The sequence below is a fragment of the Periplaneta americana genome, chromosome 2 (assembly GCF_040183065.1).
Source record: "Periplaneta americana isolate PAMFEO1 chromosome 2, P.americana_PAMFEO1_priV1, whole genome shotgun sequence".
Taxonomy (NCBI): domain Eukaryota; kingdom Metazoa; phylum Arthropoda; class Insecta; order Blattodea; family Blattidae; genus Periplaneta; species Periplaneta americana.
Genome location: NC_091118.1, coordinates 101875358 through 101893159, shown reverse-complemented (window position 1 = coordinate 101893159; position 17802 = coordinate 101875358). Strand labels below are relative to the sequence as shown.

Below are 17802 nucleotides of genomic sequence, written 5' to 3'. Positions count from 1 at the left end.
TTTTCCTCCATTACTGTATCTTGTAGAATAATAAAAATTACTGTCCTTCTTCTATATGAAAAAAAAATATTTTTACGATTTAAAAAATTTATATATATATATATACATATATATACTGTGTGTATATATATATATATATATATATATATATATATATATATATATATATATAATTTATTTCCAAGAAATAGTCTGCCCAGGCATCCTGGGTTGCCAAAAACACAGAATAACACACATATAAGAATAATAACGATTACAGTAAAATAGATGAGTCAAATTGAAATGTGAACTAGGAGCTTAAATTTAAGAAATAATAAATTTGTACATATATTGTAACAATCACACACTAACGGATAGACAGAGGGGAGGGGATTATGATATCCCGTATAAATGATTTTTCAGAATTGCCACAGACCCTTTAATGCTAGAAGTAATTATTTTTGGAATGATGTCATGGATTCCAAATGTTTTGATAATGTTTACAGTTGATCGTGGGATGGTGCCCCTCGCTCCGATCATTAAACCATATACTTCCCAGGTGCCTCCCATCTGATATTTTTCTCGAAAGTACGGAATAGTAGGCTCATAAATTTGTTGTTTCTCTTTGTTGACCTCAGATGGTTGGGTCTGGCTCATCTCAAATCTAACAGTTGGGTTCAGTATAAAGCCTTTACTATTAGTCTTGTCTAGAGCCACGATGTCCGCTCTTCTAATTCCGCCGCCTTCAGACGCAACGCAGTGCACCTCTTCATGGACCTCGAAGGATCTTTTTCTAAGGGCTTGTGCTATTAGTTTTCGGATGTTATGATGGCGTGAATTTCTCAGGAGTTCTCCATGCTGACAGGATCCTAGGACGTGTGCTAAGGTTTCAATCTCGTTGCAGTATCTGCAACGGAAACCGTCCAAGGATCTCCCATGAAGACTTCTCACTGGTGCTACGTTAGCATTCATCTTAATAGCGTCCCGCCATTCAGAGGAAGACAGACCCTCCTCAGAAAAAATCCATTTATTTCCGGGAGTATATTATTGAAATAAAATAACACCTTTTCCTTTATGTGGAAGCGCACACCATTTGTCGTACTCTTGTTTCCTAAGATTTTGTCGTAGTTTATGGACATTGATGTTACTTATATCCAGATCTTCAGATAGAATTTTTAACTTCCTTGAAAGACTTTCTTTTCTGCTGCTATGTTCCTTGTAGAAACGACAAGAGGATTCGAGGTCCTCAATAATGTGTTGCAAATATTGAGATGCTGTAAATATGCTTCCCATTGAGCTTTGAAAAGGCTGAGACCCTTATATTTACGTTCGGTGTACAACATCCCGTCGGGTGTGTCTCCTGGCAAACATAAAATTTCCTTCACCGAACTTTTAATTAACTTATCCACATCTTCGAGAAACCGGTCAGAAAGCTGGTGAAGGGGAGCATTTTTGAAGAGGATAAACAAGTATAGGCCAAATATACATATTTAAAACATCGAGTTTTTGATCTGGTTTCAGAAGATAAGTAGATGTTAAAGCTTGGATCTTATTATTTAAATTACTGATTACTTTTGTACTGTCAAACTTAATTTCATCAGAAAAATTAATCCCAAGGTATTTGATTCGTTCATCTCCATCAATACTATTAACAATTGATCCTTCAAGATTCAATGTAGTACTACTTAATTTTCCTTTCTCGATGACGATGGTTTGAGTTTTAGATTCATTTAGACTTAATCCGATATGCTGTAATGACCGTTTTGTCATGGTAAATACTTCAGATGCAGCAATTTTACTTTTAGCAACAAGTGCAATATAATCCGCAAATCCTAATGTTACTACATTATTTAGATCCGATACAAGGTCATATCCAAATTCTTCAGCCACACTAGGCTCGGATAATTCATAAAAAATGTGGTCTATGCTGAGATTAAAAAGCATTGGGGAAAGAGGAGCGCCTTGCATAACCCCTTGTTTAAACGGTATGGGTTTTGTTTTATGAATTCCAACCTCTATCTAGGTTTCATTTCCACACTGTAAATTTATATATATTTTTTCAAAATTCAAAATGGTGGCAGTTCACTGTGCAATGATGAGTTTCCATCATAACTCATAAATTTGTTACCTTTTTCATGTTCTCTCTCTTATTTTATTGCTGAAACTCATGTTTACAATATCATGCTCTTTGAACTACATTCCTTAATATATATACCGGTATTTTTTAATTTTGTGTTAGAAAAAATACTGATATTTGACCATTTTTAAAATGAATTTATTTTTTATCAATCTATCAAAGGAAAAGAAGTGATTTTGCATCATATTGTAGATATGACATGCATAAATACACACAAAAAATTTCATCATAGAATGTTGGATAGTTAAGTTGGAGGGAAACGCTTCACCACTGCACAGTGAACTGCCAACATTTTGAATTTTGAAAAAAAAATATACATATAAATAATATTTTTTTAATCTTACAAATATTTTTTTTTCATATAGCAGAAGGACAGTGTTTTACACATACTGTACTAATTTTCATTATTGTACAAGATACAGTAACGGAGGAAAAAATATTAAATATTTTTAAAATTTTACTGCTGTAAGCTGTACCTAACCTCTTAAGCCATCAAAATGTTCTACTGACTTGTCTGTAACTACTAGGTAACTACTAATTTGTTTATACTATTGTCGGTATTGTTTGACACATTTCAAGAGTCATTTAACTGCGTATCTACTGTATTTTCAGTATGATACAGTGCCTATCATTTTCACTTTTATTGGAAATCTGTGACAATTGGAACTCGAGTGATCTTTTACTTTCCTTTAGGGGGAAAAAAAAAAGCATTTGTGAAAAATCACCAGCTGAAGAAATAGCTTATGTGAAGTGGAAAGTGAAGGGGCAGTTAGTAGTAGGACGATATCCATTAGCTTCAAGCCATTCAATGATGATTACCTAAGATAAAACATCGCTCAGGAAGATCACCTATTCTACAGAATGAGGTTATAGTATAGACTATTCAATTTTGAAGATCAGTCACTCGCTAGTATCAGTGGATTGTCAGCAGTTTCTAAGATCACAATCTGTCGCCACCTCCAGCTATCTGGGATTGTGTCTAAACGGCGACGACTATGGTATGAATTGACCGAAGGATAGTTATAGAAAAAAACAACCGATCTACTATAAGAATAAGAAACATGCATTGAGCCGTGTGTATCATACATGACCATAGGCTCCAATTCTTCAAAAACATATTAATGAGTCATTTTACGAGAATTTGTATCCCAGGGAATTGTATGAAGATTAATGGGAAGGAAGTCCGATGGACTGTCAGTTTTGAATGACTGGTGGGTTTCCATTTCCAAATACTTCTACAATTAAGTAACAACTAGGACTAGCAGTTTCCAACTCAAAACACTGCTTTCAGGTTAGTTAGACAGTCGGTACGTTGTTTTGACAACACGCAAAAGTAGAGTCAGGTTAAGTAGTTACGGAATGAGATGATTTTATTATTGGCTGATAGTCTACACCAGTGATGTCAAAGCAAGCGCATTTTTCTGACCTTGACGTCGTGCGCGGGCACCAAGCGCTAAGTATGGAAAGAGGAGGGGTTGTGTATATGAATAAGCAGCATGTTGGATTAAGAAAACAATGGTGCACAAACTTCAAACGGAACGTGAAATTTTATGTCGTTATTTTTATATGGCTTCTTTCTGATATTATCTTACATTGTCTGTACTAATATCAATTTCTTAATATTGCAGTTGTGTTTTAAATGTTAATAACATAATAAAGAGTTAAGAAGGAATATTCACATAAATTCCATAGTAGCACAACTATACTGTACTAAATGGATGAAACACATCATTCATAAAGAAAGTGATATAAAAAAAAAGAGGCTGAGTATGACATGATAAGTTGGAATTGATACTGATGGTATCTTTAGCCTTATAAAAGTAATCAATAAACTAATCAAAACAATATTACAGTACAAAGCAAAGTTACCTAGGTGCTGTATAGGCTATGTTTTAAATTTAACTAATATTCCATAACAAAACTCTTATCGCTTTATGCTTTTAAGGTGATATTGGTGAGCAACCTCCTATCATCAGAATATTAAATTATTTTCTCGAAATATGCTGAAGCTATAGAGTTGGCATTTTTACAACACATATGCACGTATCTTTTGCTTATGATGTAACAGTAGTTACTTTGTTAATTAATTTCCTTACAAACAATTTCCATGCGAATATTTTCAAAATGTTCAATACACTATCTTCAGTAATACGTATTTACGGTTTATTAGATTTAGGGGAAAACATTCTGTAAGGCTACTAAATAAATAGGTCTATATCTGAAAATTTCACTTTTATATTAAAAAACTTGAGAAAATATTTATTTTGAATAAATAAAATCAAACTTGTGAAAAATAAGCATTAAAATTAAAACTTACATTCTTATAATGCACTTGTACTTCTCAGAAAAATCTAAAGTTAACATGGATACAGTTTTAAAAAGTTCTCTTCCCTTTATCTATTGAATCAGTGCTGGCCATCCCTGAATATAGCTCGACCATGCGGCATATACTACTTCATTCGTCTGTCTATTTTCCTTTCCGTTGTAAAGCGCACAGGCTCTCCTGAGCTCTAAAGCGCGCGCTTGCTCCTTTGGGCATCAACTGACATGACTGGTTGCGTTGTCTAACATTGTTTACTATGCTTTGATTGGTCTGTTTCGGTACAGTATTCTTAAACTGCATTGTTAATGTTCCCTTCCCCTCATCAATAATAAATGTAACAGTCAACTTTTAGGTTCAGGAGCGGAAATCATCAAGCTTAGTCATACCTAGAGACGAGAATTTCATGCACTATAAAATCCCAAAATATGCATGCATTCATGCGCTATCTAACTATGAAACACGAACGATCAAGCGCCTACATTAAAATATGCACTTTTATTTTTGTTCCAAATTTCTTATTTTTCACTTTTTTTTTCGCACAGTTAACAACTAACAACAGTTATAAATTTGTTTCTGTTAGGTTCCTGCGCTTGTCAGTCAATATGTTTTTGTAGGCAGAGAATGATCTCTCTATGTCGCAAGAAGTTATGGGTGCAAACTTGAATGAACTTTTTTCTCTTGTTTATTTTTTCTTTTCCTTCCTCAATTCTGATTCCTGAAACTAAAATAAGGGATATAAAAATCGAGAAACTGAGGTGTTCACTCAAAACCATTAAACCATGCATTTAAACTGAATACAATGCATATTATAAGCATGATTAAGCTAAAAATTGCTTAAATATGCATTATGCATGTTTTTATCCCACAAAAGGCGAAAACATGCAAATATGCACGGAAAAAGTACACATATTTGGAACCGGAAAGTAATGAAATGGATAAGTACTGAGTTTGCGCTATATCCTATATTCCTATAAAACATGAATATGCATGGAATTCTCGTCTCTAGTCATAACTGTTGAAAATCATCTACTTCTGAAAGAATGCTAAAAAAAGATTGGAATAAAAAATTCCGGATGAGTAAATTAATAGGTTACTTCTGGTATCGCCTTCATTGATATTTATTTCCAATCTGTGTACTTCATAAGCGTAGTAGCTACATTGCTGCAAGTAGAAAGAAACGCACCAGTGAGATTTCGAATCTACCGTTTCCACTCTTCTCTAACAGTGCAGTGGTCTCCACAATCGTTATCGTTTAAAAGATAGACTCAGAGCAATGAACAACATAGAATTTTGCCATTATTCATTTTATCATCTTCTATAGCCTACGAAATAATACGTCCTATTCAGATAGAAACTGCCTGTAAGATTTTTTCTGTTTAAAAATACGTCGCCGTCGGACGTGAATAAACACGTGTAACTTTGTTCTAAAGACAATAGTATTTACGGTACTCAAATTCTGCGCATTGAAGTTTATCTCAGGCAAAATGTAATGCGTTTTTTATTTATATGCAATAGCAGAACAGTCATCATTCAATGTCGTGAATAGGTTTCTATAAGCCTAATTTTATTATACAGTAGTCTGACTTCATCATAGCTTCAAAGTTCCGCTCTTACCATATTGTGTACATTCACTACTAGATTCACAACTTACTCCCCACGTGCTAATGCCAGTTTTAACCCAGAGTCCCACGTAAAAATTAAACATGGAGGAACTTGGGTTAATTTTATACGAACTCTCAGCTATTCCACCAAACCTTCTCTAAAGCTTGCCTCCCCCCCCACTCCCACAGGGTCGCGCTATTCTGAAGAGTAATTGTCGTGAAGTGCGTCGAAGAAAAACGATACGAGGATGAACAATCCTTTCATGAATTTATTGTATTCAAATCATATTAAAAATAATTGTTGATATCTGAATATCCAAATAAAACGTCTAAGAGGCGTAAAACTTAAGAATTAATAGAAAATAGCAGATTGTTGTTATTCAGTCAACTGTCCGAAGAAAGGTCTGAACCTCACAAGTGATACCAATAAAGCACCATTTATAAGCCAACTAGGCCAGGAGACAATGGGGTAGAGTGGCCAGTTCCTTTGCGTCCCCATTGCATACATCGCCGATTAGTTACATATTACACTAATCAGACTTCAGATGTATACAAACATTTCTTCATCTGGCACATATCGTCAAATGAGATGTACTGCCTGTTAATAGATTTACAATAAGGTTCAAAAAGAATGAACAGGCGACAAATGTTTAAGTTCCAGAAACAGAACAGTGCGCATGCCAGTCTCCTTGAAGTTCCAGTTCACAAGATGACATAAACCACGTAAATGTGCTGCATTTTGTTCTAAAATATATTAGAAAATAAAACGAAGGGTTGATTCTAGCTGCATCAGGGCCTCTGAAGAGTGAAATAGTAATAAAATTGATAAATACTAAATCTATCGAAACGGGGTGCAACATTAATCGAAGCGAAGACGAACGAGAAAGCTACGTAATAAGCCGGGTTAAAGTATGAGTCACTGTAGCGTAGGTGGCTTAACCAAGTAACATTGGTTGCAGTAGATTCGAATCCTCGCTAATCTTAATCTTTTGCATTACAAATTTACCATAATAAGTTTTATATACACCATTTACACAATATTACCAAGACAAGTGGCGACGTCGCCTGGAAGTCGATTGAATGTTTAGTAAATAGCACAACCCGTCCCCCGGGCAACACCACTGTCTGTTAATATAACCGTCTGCATTTATATTTGATTTATAGCTTTTAAAAATATGTTTAACTACAACAATAAAACATGTTACCATTGTAAACATTAATTTAGTTATATTTCTTTTAATAATGACAATACTGAAGTGATACTGTTTACCATTCTTCACCTCATACTGGAGTTTAGCTTCCTGTATGTTTTGTTCACATATTCTTCACAGGGAACGTTGACAACGTTTGAAAGCCAATTTTCATAAATAATAAAACAATATTAGAAATAATAAAATATGTTATAATAATATATAACATATATTGATATTTCATATTTTTCGTCAGTCATATGTCCGATATTGCAGCCGGTTAGCCCCTTTTTAGACCAGTCATGATATTGCAAAAATTAATTAGGGCCTACATATCGAATAAAACCGTAAAATTTTGCGTGAAATCTAGGGAACGATAGTTCGCTTTTTTATTTCGCTACATATTACAATTATTTTACTTTGGTATGTGTTTTGAATATTAACTCCAGAAATAAATTGTATTTTTGTCCAAAAACACCCTATGAAAGTTTTACAACTCTCATAATCTAGGATCACTCATGTTTTACAAATGTGTTATGACAAGGGAAGAGAATCCTATTACAATGAGACAGTTTTCACTCAAGGCAGTGATTATGTAGCTTGGTCTGGAACATTTGTCAACAAACAAGTAGAAATAATAGACTATCATCGTCATCAACATCATATTTTACGACACGGATGAAGTCAGGTTTCAAAGTGGTTTAATATTTTTCTGGTCAACGTTTTCTTGGGCGTCCTATGTTTCTCCTTTCAACGTGTTTGTAATGAAGCAGTTTATATGGTATTTTAGTTAGTTTATTAATTCTACATGTTTTCTCTATTCATTATTGTAGTCTTTTGTTTACTGAGATATTTAATTGTAATTTCCCCCGTGTAGCATGGCTATACTTATATATAAATAATACGGCATACAATTATTAATTTCTGCGAAATATAAGGGTCTGGGAAATTATTATTATTATTATTATTATTATTACGATTACTACTTCTATTACTATTACTATTTCTATTATTATTATTATTATTATTATTATTATTATTATTATTATTATTATTATTATTATTATTATTATTATTATTATTAAGGTCCTAAGGTGAACACGTGAAACAGACTATAAATTTTCACGTGCTTCTGATTTTCGAGAAAGCAAAGAAACTATTAATTTCGTATACAGGCCATGTCGTGCCTAATAGCCCAAAAATGATGGGCTGTAATATATTTATTTACAAGACTTGCATAATCAAGTTGATTAACAAATTCCACTAACACTTGTCATTAAAAATATAAAATACAATTTAAAAAATCAACCCTACCGAGAAGCGAACTTACAACCTCTGATCCCGAAATCAGAAACCTTACCCCTACGCTATATCATCTCGTTCCCCTAGTTGCATTGTGGACGGATCACTAACAAAGAATCAACCGGAACACACATCACAGCATTGCCTTCGAACGCAATGGGTTTACTCGTGTGAACCTGACTTAAAAACTTTACATTTAAACTACCAATTCCTTTTGAACCCAATTGTACATATCAGCCAGAACCTCAATCAGAGGCAGATATTATATTAAGTAACCTAAATGCAAATTTGAGCAGCAGGCTACAACGTGCGCAAATAGCAGATTAATAGCATTATTTCACACCTTTTAGACTTCACAGTCTGCCTCTTCAATTACATTTTCCTCGAGTAATGCTAATCTTTCCCTCCGTAATTCATTTGATTTTTGGGCTGTCTTCTCCTGTCTACTTTGTTATTTATATAAACACAATTCGACTATTATTCATTTGATCAGAGTATTCTTTCCAGCTCCTATGTTTATTTCCTCTGGCTCGTGTTGTAGGCCTAATGTAATAATGATGGTAATAAAAAATTAATATCCTATTGTCTGCAGTAGTAACATTTTTATACCAGGGCTGATATGAAGTCATATTTCAAGGTCATTTTTCAGATAGCAGCACTTTAACCCCCCTTCCATATTTTCTGCGCAGTGTTGCAGTCATCGAAAAAACGTCGTAATTCTAAGTGTCGCCTGCATGTAAAATACCTTTTCGGAAACCTCAGAAACACTGTCAACCATTTCTCCGTTCAGCAGTCTCCAAAATGAATTGTTAATAAGCACTTGTCGAAATCTCCACTCAACATGCGCACACCGATCACCATAGCAGATACACGAATATAGCAAGTTTGCTATCCATTTTAACTAACTGTAAGGTAGTTAAAATTTAATTTTACTATCGCATCAACAAACAACGGCGCGTACTAAATATGCTGAGTTGACATTCTCCATGAATGCCTACCATATCATGCGACATGCGAGGTAAACTCGAGCACTGCATGCTTCGTCAGCTGAGTGCACTACTCAATTTTCCTACAATCTTTTATTTAAACTATAATTCCGCAACCTTACTGTTGCAGCTAATTATTTTATTTGTCTATCTGTTGTACAGATCTATCAATATGCACAGTTTAAGGGGAGGTTCCGACATGACTTCATTAACAGTTCTCTTCTCAGACTCTCCTTGCGTTGAGTCTTGTGAGTATTAAGTTGAATGCATTAATTAGTTTTTATAATTTTATTACACATTTTATATTATAGGTGTAGTACTGACCATTAACTGTTCGCATATAGGGACACGCACTAACATTCTTGGCAATTTTGAAGCCAGTTAAGAAGGAATGAATACGGAAACGCGACATTAGGAATCAATGAACTGAAGAGTGTAAACAACAAAGGTGCATAAAACAAAATTTTTGAAGAGAAACAAGAAACATTTTTCTTCCTCCAAATCAAAACCAAAAAGCAGGATAATATCATTATAAGGCACACATGATTTTGTATATCAACAGAAAAAGTTACTTAAAACAGCATCTTATCATCTATAGTTGTAACACGGCTATTTACTTTGAACAATGTATGTTCAGTACCATTTTTCCTGTCTGAATTTTATAAGAGCTGTTATTTTCTCGTACAAAGTATTAACTTCTATTCAGTCACACAGTTATACTAAAAGATATAGGGTGAAGGTTGATAATATTGTGATGCGAGTAATATTGTGATAGTTCTTTTTGAGAATATATTACAATTTTGCTGAACGAGAGGAGGACTGTTTTGTGCACAAACTTTGCCACGAACATCCCCTTAATAAGTTGACGCAAAAACCGATCTTCCTCTCGCTCAGTAAAATTGTAGGCTAATAAATTCTCTAAAAGAACCATCAATATTACCAACCTTTACCCTACAAAGTAATTAATGATAATAAATAGAAGCCGTTACAGCAATAGTAAAAAAAAAATAATAATAAAACAGACGTTTAGAAAAAAAAAAAAAAAAACAAAGATACAGGCCTATTTTGTTTCCAAGTATCATTGATGTCAAATGAGCTTTCTTTTTCTTTAGAATTTCGTGCCCTGTTTCTTTATAATGTATTTCTGAGCCATCTATAGCTTTCAATCATTTTCATAATGTTCGCTTTATTTCCAGTCATCATTGTAATGAATGTGCTTTACAAAAATAAATGGAAGGTCATGTTTTGTAATTTTCATATGCATTACTTTGATAATCTGATTAAAAATATATTCATCGAACTATCAGCTGCATTCTGAAAGTAAAAGAATGGATAGTCTGCTATTGAACTATAACGAAAGGATTGATTATGTTTGAATTTCTTGCCAAAATTGTCTGAAACATAAGCTTTTGTAACCCTTTTTCTTTTTGCAAGAACAGTAAATTCAGAATCACACCTTAAATGCGACGTCTTTTCACAGCAGCCAGTTGAATCATACCCATACCGGTGAATAATCTACAAATCGTCGTTGTTCCTGCAATAACTCCTATGTGCAAAGTATACCATTTTTCAAGTAGGAAGAAAAAAACACATTTATTCATCCTATGGCAGCTCTACATAGGAGATTGTGAATCCTTGCATTTTCGAAAAGAAATATAATTACACATAGGATATTTTATTATTTGCTCTATCACTATTTAAATTATTTAATAGAGAAAAAATCTGAAATCGATAAATATATAACATAGGAGTTATTGCAGGAACAACGACGAAATAATGTACAAACCATAAATGTGAGTTGGGTGATGAGACGTCCTCTTTTGTCCGGACATGTCTTCTGACTTTTGTCCGGGGTCCGGGAGGATTTTTATAAAATCAACAAATGTCCTTTTCGTAACTTGTATGCCTGATATTTTTAAATTATCTGATTTGACGCCTTTTTCAAGTAATTTTCCTGTAGTTGGCAGCAGCATCGACGGAATATACGCGTACTCTTTGCCAACGATCATAACTCTCTTTGCTCCTCTTTGTTATGGTCATTGAATGTAAATCTAAATATAATGATATTTTCTGTCCTCTTTAATAATATTATAGTTTCCTTGACTTTCATATGTAGCTACTTATCTGTAAAATCATTTATCAAATTTTTTTCATAATTAGTTTGTAATAAAACAGATATTAACATACTGTTAAGTACGATATACGCTTTAAATCTGTACTGTAAATATTTTGATATAAAATATATATTGACGTAATTTAAAGTATAATATAGACCACAGCCTAAATCTAAGTACATATTTTCTGTCCTGTTTTTTCGAACAATGTCCTTTTTTAAGTTTCGTGTCCTCTTTTTTTATCTTTGTGAATCTGGTCACCCTATATGTGAGTAAATATCTGTCTGAAGCTTGAACTATAATGAATATGGTGATATGGTGATATAACGACCTGAAGAGAATGGAAGTGACTAATTTGAAGGCAGTCAAAGACAGAAGTGTCTGGAGAAGGTCAAGACTTTCAATTTTGAAGTTGTGGTGCCTGATGATGACTATGACGATGACGATGACGACGGCTTGTGACATGTGGTTGCGCAAATTAACTATTTCTACTCTCATACTCATAAGAGTGACGATGTAAAGGACCAAGCACCTTTAGTGAAAATGATTTCCCTTGCTTGTTTCTATTCAAGTGGTAGGTTAGATATGAAGCCATTATTATGTACAGAAAGCAGTAGCTATTCAAATAATATTAAACAGTAGTTTGTTACAGTGCAAGTAGTTCAATGTACAAAGTTATTTCAAGTTTTATCCTACGTCATGATAGTCTTAACCTGTCGGGTTGTGGAAGTTATAAAATATGCCTTAAGAAAACTTTCTTTATTATTCATCAGGTTTTGCATTGCTGCAACATTTTCATTTCCATTTAATGTTTTACTAAATTTCCCTATTCATCTCCGTCGTTCAACCTCCATCTTCTAGTCCCTTCTCTCCCATCAATCTTCAAATTCTTTCCCTCTCAGTGGTTTTATTACTCCTTTCTTACGTTCCATTTGAAATATACTGAAGTATTTCTTTTGAAGTGTTTCAACAGTCATTTTTTTCACTTTAATTGCCGAGTTGTAATGAAGTCTTATGGCATTTTTAAGTTAATATCTTTCGTAATTTTATTATTCATTAATTTATAGTTTCAAAATCCTTGCAGAACTACTACTAATTTTTATTTCTGTAAGAAACAAATTATGACCACGTCATCCTTAGTGGTCTGCTCTTGTAAACTGAATTCGATCAGAGACGATATGTCTACATACAGCTGAGGTCACACCTAATGTCGTTTCCAGGACTTCCGCTGTTCTACGACATCGTCATGTATCTCTATGCAATATCTCCTGAAGAGCTGATGTCATCTTGAATGATCACATGGGAAATGAGTAAGATTTCCGATATTTCCAAATACCGAAAAATGTTCAAAAGATCACTGTGACCTTAAATGAACGTAAGTCAAAATGTACTTGTCATGTTTACACAAGTCTATCCCGAATTAGAAAGCGGCAGGGATACATTGACACTGGAGCAGACGAGAGTCTCGAGACCGTTACTAGATTTCTCCAGACTTTTCTTATATACGAGGAATGCAACAATTCGAGAGAAGATTAAGTCGATATTATACTTCAAGATGTAATATAAATAATACCAAAGGAATGTACAGAATTTCCAAGAATCATCTCCCTCAGCTAGCATTATACCCGCCTCACAGAAATCTCGGTTAGGCCGAAAAAAAAAAAAAAGCTGAAGAGAAAGGAAAATCTTGATCTCGATCGGAAAATACTTCAATAATGTCCAAGCTAAGCTATAATAATAATAATAATAATAATATTCAAGCTGCGTCATTTTTCTTGATTTCTGATTTATATGAAATACAAAGACGAAGCACTATGACACAGCAAGAAAAACAGATTGAGAAGTTTTCGCTAATGTACCCGAGATCCCCCTCTTCTGGTATACCAAGATGATTTTAGGTTCGTTTATTACAAAATTTCTTCTAACTTTTGTACGGATTTTGGTCATACTCAAGAACTACCAGCCAATCCTTTCAGGAATGATAGCACATTAAATATAATCATTTTAGTTAAATAACCAAAGACGACAGGATAGGGACCGATGGTGGGCTTATGTGAGGGCGGTATGAACCTGCGGGTTCCTTAAAAGCCATTTTTAAGTAAATCAGTCAAGGACTACACAAACTTCCTCATTGTACGTTTTAAACTTCCGTAACAATTTCCTTCTCTATTATCCATTTAGTTACACCTCTGTTTCCATTTCATTTAACTCCCATTCGAAAGCTTTACATAAACATTTACCATGCACCTAAACAAACTTTCATTTTCCGCATTACACATCGACGGGCCAGTCCAAAAGACAAACAACTCACAATTTTTAATTTTAAAAAACCTGCATTTTCAAAGCTTCATGTTGCTGTGAAAAATTCAAGGATAATTGAAATTACTTTAAATTCTGTAAATGATGTTTTATATATACACGTCTATAAGTTTCAAATTAGTGTGTGTTAATTGGATTTTTCACAGCAACACAGATCTTTAAAATGCGGTTTTCTTAAAACTTTAAATTTTGAGTTGGTTTCCCTTTTGAACTGGTCCGTCGATATATTATTGTCTATAGTCAGAAAAATATATATTGTACTACAGTACTTAATTTACATATTACACGGTTTAATATGCAAGCTAATTAATTTTTAGTATACTGTAAATGCTTGAAAAATTGTCATTTACAAAAATGGGCATTTAAAAAAATGATAGCTAAGGTATTAGTAGCCTGCAATAATAACAATGCCTAATAAAACTACGAAGAAAAACAAATGGGGAGGGGAAAACAAACATCCAGTTTATTTACAGTGACAAATTTTTACATACTTCTTTACTGGGTATCGAAGCCAATCCCTTAGATTTGTAGCCCTATATAACCATCACCAATCCAATCCAATCCAATCCAATTTCTTAGGTGATAAGACATACAATTATAGGCTTCATCACAGATACATTGAAAAACATATATTCGTACATTTCAAAGAAAAAACATTGATACAATGAAACAGAAAACTTTAAATAATACAATGGAAATATGACATAATTTGTAAAATTAATAAAAATAATTTCATACAAATTTGTGTTAAAACTCAACATAATAAAAAAGATTATTTAATAACTAATTGTAGAATCTATGAAATTATTGATTGGTAATTTATAACATTGACTAGGGAGCTTATACAGGAAGGTTCACGAGAACTTACTGTCATTTACGGAGCTTTATTTCCGAAGACATTCTGAGCAAAAAAAAAAAAAAAAAAAAAAAAAAAAAAAAAAAAAAATGTCAAACATGAGTCCTAATCTCAATATTTTCAGAGTTACATTAATTTGAAGTTGTTAGTAAACTACCTTTTTTCTTTAGTTTTAAGGGTAAAAAATATTACAAATTGAGAATGAACTATTCAGAAGTATAGTTTATTTAATTGGCTAGTGTTCTGAAGCTAAAAATGTGTTCTTAATTGCTTTGTACAGATTTTGTTTTTCAATTTTTAATTAAAAATTACATCATTCTTACGCACTTGCCACAAAAATCGTTACAAGTCATACGACTTCAGGAACGTGATTCTTTGCAAATAATTATGCATACTAATGTACAGTCTTGAAGAATTTAAAAGAGCGGCGTGATTTGTAACAATTGTGATAAATGCGTAAGAAAATGTAATTTTATAATTAAAAATCGGGGGAAAAAAATCTGTACGAAGCAACTATGGAATTCACAACACATTTTTAGCTTCTGAATACTAGCTAATTAAAGAAATGATACTCCTGAATAGTTCTTTCTTTATCTGTAAAAATATTTTACCCTTAAAACTAATGATAATGAATGATATTTTACAAACTTCAAATTAGTGTAGCTCTGAAAATATTGAGATTAGGGCAAAAGTTTATATGACATTTTTTGATCAGAATGTATTCGGAAATAAGCTCCGTAAGTGACGGTAAATCCTCGTGAATCACCTTGTATAATTTCGTACCCATAATTGAAAAGTTTGTGTTGCTCTTTTGTAATATACAATATGGAATATTAATTTGTTTACTATTTCTAATTTCATGATCATGCATATTGGCCACTAAAAAGTGATTGTTGATATTTTGTCGAGTGTAAAGTACAAGACCGTATATACATGTATACAAATTTATGATTGTTAAAATCTGTGATTGTCTGAAAAGTGGCCGATAATGCTCCAGATACTTTGATTTACATAAAATTTTAATGGCTTTCTTTTGAAAAAAATCAAGTTACTTCCAATTTTGGTTCCATTTCCCCAGAAAATTAAGGCATATCGGATTATCGACTGAAAAAAAGAAAAGTAGAAACATCTGAAATAATTTTGAAAAAAAAAACGCAAGTCGTTAATTTCTTTAACAAATATAAAACTTTTGATAGCATTATACATATGTATTCGAAGTGGTTATCCCATGTTAAACTGGAGTCTATAAAAAGTCCTAGAAAATTTGTATTTATACAAACTTATAAGTCTGTTGTCCTTATTAGATGATTTAGGCCAAACGTTATGTTGACAATTTTTTCTTGATTAAGCATGAAACCATTAGATTCAAACCATAAAGCCATTTGTGACAGAATATGGTTGGTAACAGCATGTAATTGATTCAGAGCGGAGCTAAAACATAGGAAAGTAGTGTCATCTGCAAACATTTGTTATTGCTTTAATGAATTCTGGTAGGTCATTTATTGCTATTAAGAATAATACAGGAGCAATTATTGAGCCTCGTGGAATCCCATAATGTGTACCCGTGAGATTTGACCACAAGAGCTTGGACCGTCCATACTGAAAGTTGATTTAATACAAAATAATTCTAAGTTAGATATTTTTTTTTTATATTTGAAGGTAATGAAAACAAACTGACACTGAAACAGCTGCCTCAGTTATCAGCCAACAGATATGCTTCTAAAAGAGGCTACAAAGTAAACACAATTTTAAATATGGAAATGAAGACATAAGGTAACAACAACAAATTCGTAACTTAAATAAATAAATAAATACATAAATGGCAACGTAGTTTAGACCTACTGTAGCTATTTGTAACAGCAACAGTTAAAATATGAAATGACTAAAATTCGTCTAGCTTCACAATGTAAAATTACAAAGATCTGTTTTTTCTTCATTCCTGTTTAACTTCCTTTCTAGATCTTTCTAGCTAGTAGGGATATGTATGTAGGAATATTTTTTTTTTAGATCACACACGAGCCATGGTCAGTGGAGAGCCTTCTCTGGTAAGGGATCAGCTCGACAAGGATCACCACTTAAAGACAACTGACAGAACGTTCGAGGTAGATTGAAAGTGAATTCCAAACCGGCATTCGCCTTTGAGATTGGGGAAAAACCCGCGTCTTCCGAATTCGAGTCCGAGACGATACAGCCACAATCATCCCGCTCGGTTGTCAACCTATACGTCCTATTATTAACAATCTTAAATAAATGCAAGTTGTTTTACACTGGATAAAGCACTTTCTCTTTGGAATAATTCTTTCTGGGTTCTCAGTCAGGTGAGTTGGATAACCGCTTTCGATGACTAGCTCTGCCATCTTCTTTAGGGATCCTAAACCCGAGAAGAATTATTCCATTCCAGGAAAGCTTCAAGTCTCACTTTCCCTTTCTTAATAAAAAAATCTCATAACGTAATTATATGTTAAGTCAATTATGTACAGATACGGAATTAAAATTTGGAGCGAGTCTTCATGGGAGTCCATCTGTATGTAGGCAACAATTTCACAGGACTGTCCAGAAGTAGAATATAGGCCTATATAGGAACTCTTGTTTACTGCACATGAGCAGTGTCTTGTAAGAGAAACTTACAATAAGGGAGCTTCAAATTTTTATTTCCGTATTTGTACACCCAAAATGTAGGCGTGCTATGAAGATATAATCTATTACTGTCTGTTCGAGGGATTATGTCGCAGGCTCATCGAAACGGGCGAAATTACGTAACAGGTACTTAACGGGGCCTATTTCTTAAATTATTTTAAACAGTTGTACACTACTGCGTACACTTCCAATTCCGTACACCAAATATTTGCAGGAAAGAGCCTAACAGCCCAGTCACTAACCACCAAAAACAGATGGGGAAACTGGGATGCAACATAACCACTCGGTCGGACAGTACAAGCATTACAATATATCATAATGAAATATGTACGTTCATAATTTCCTGAAACTGACACAA

At 33.3% G+C, this 17802-nt stretch overlaps 2 protein-coding genes across 4 annotated transcripts in view; one reads left to right on the top strand and one right to left on the bottom strand.

The window, feature by feature from the left end:
• The window catches only part of PAPLA1 (Phosphatidic Acid Phospholipase A1), a 246688-nt gene that overhangs the window by 115320 nt on the left and 113566 nt on the right, over positions 1–17802 (bottom strand). The gene's annotated exons all lie outside the window — the stretch shown is intronic.
• Positions 1–17802, top strand: part of LOC138694476 (uncharacterized) — a 141517-nt gene that overhangs the window by 21000 nt on the left and 102715 nt on the right. The window lies entirely within an intron of this gene.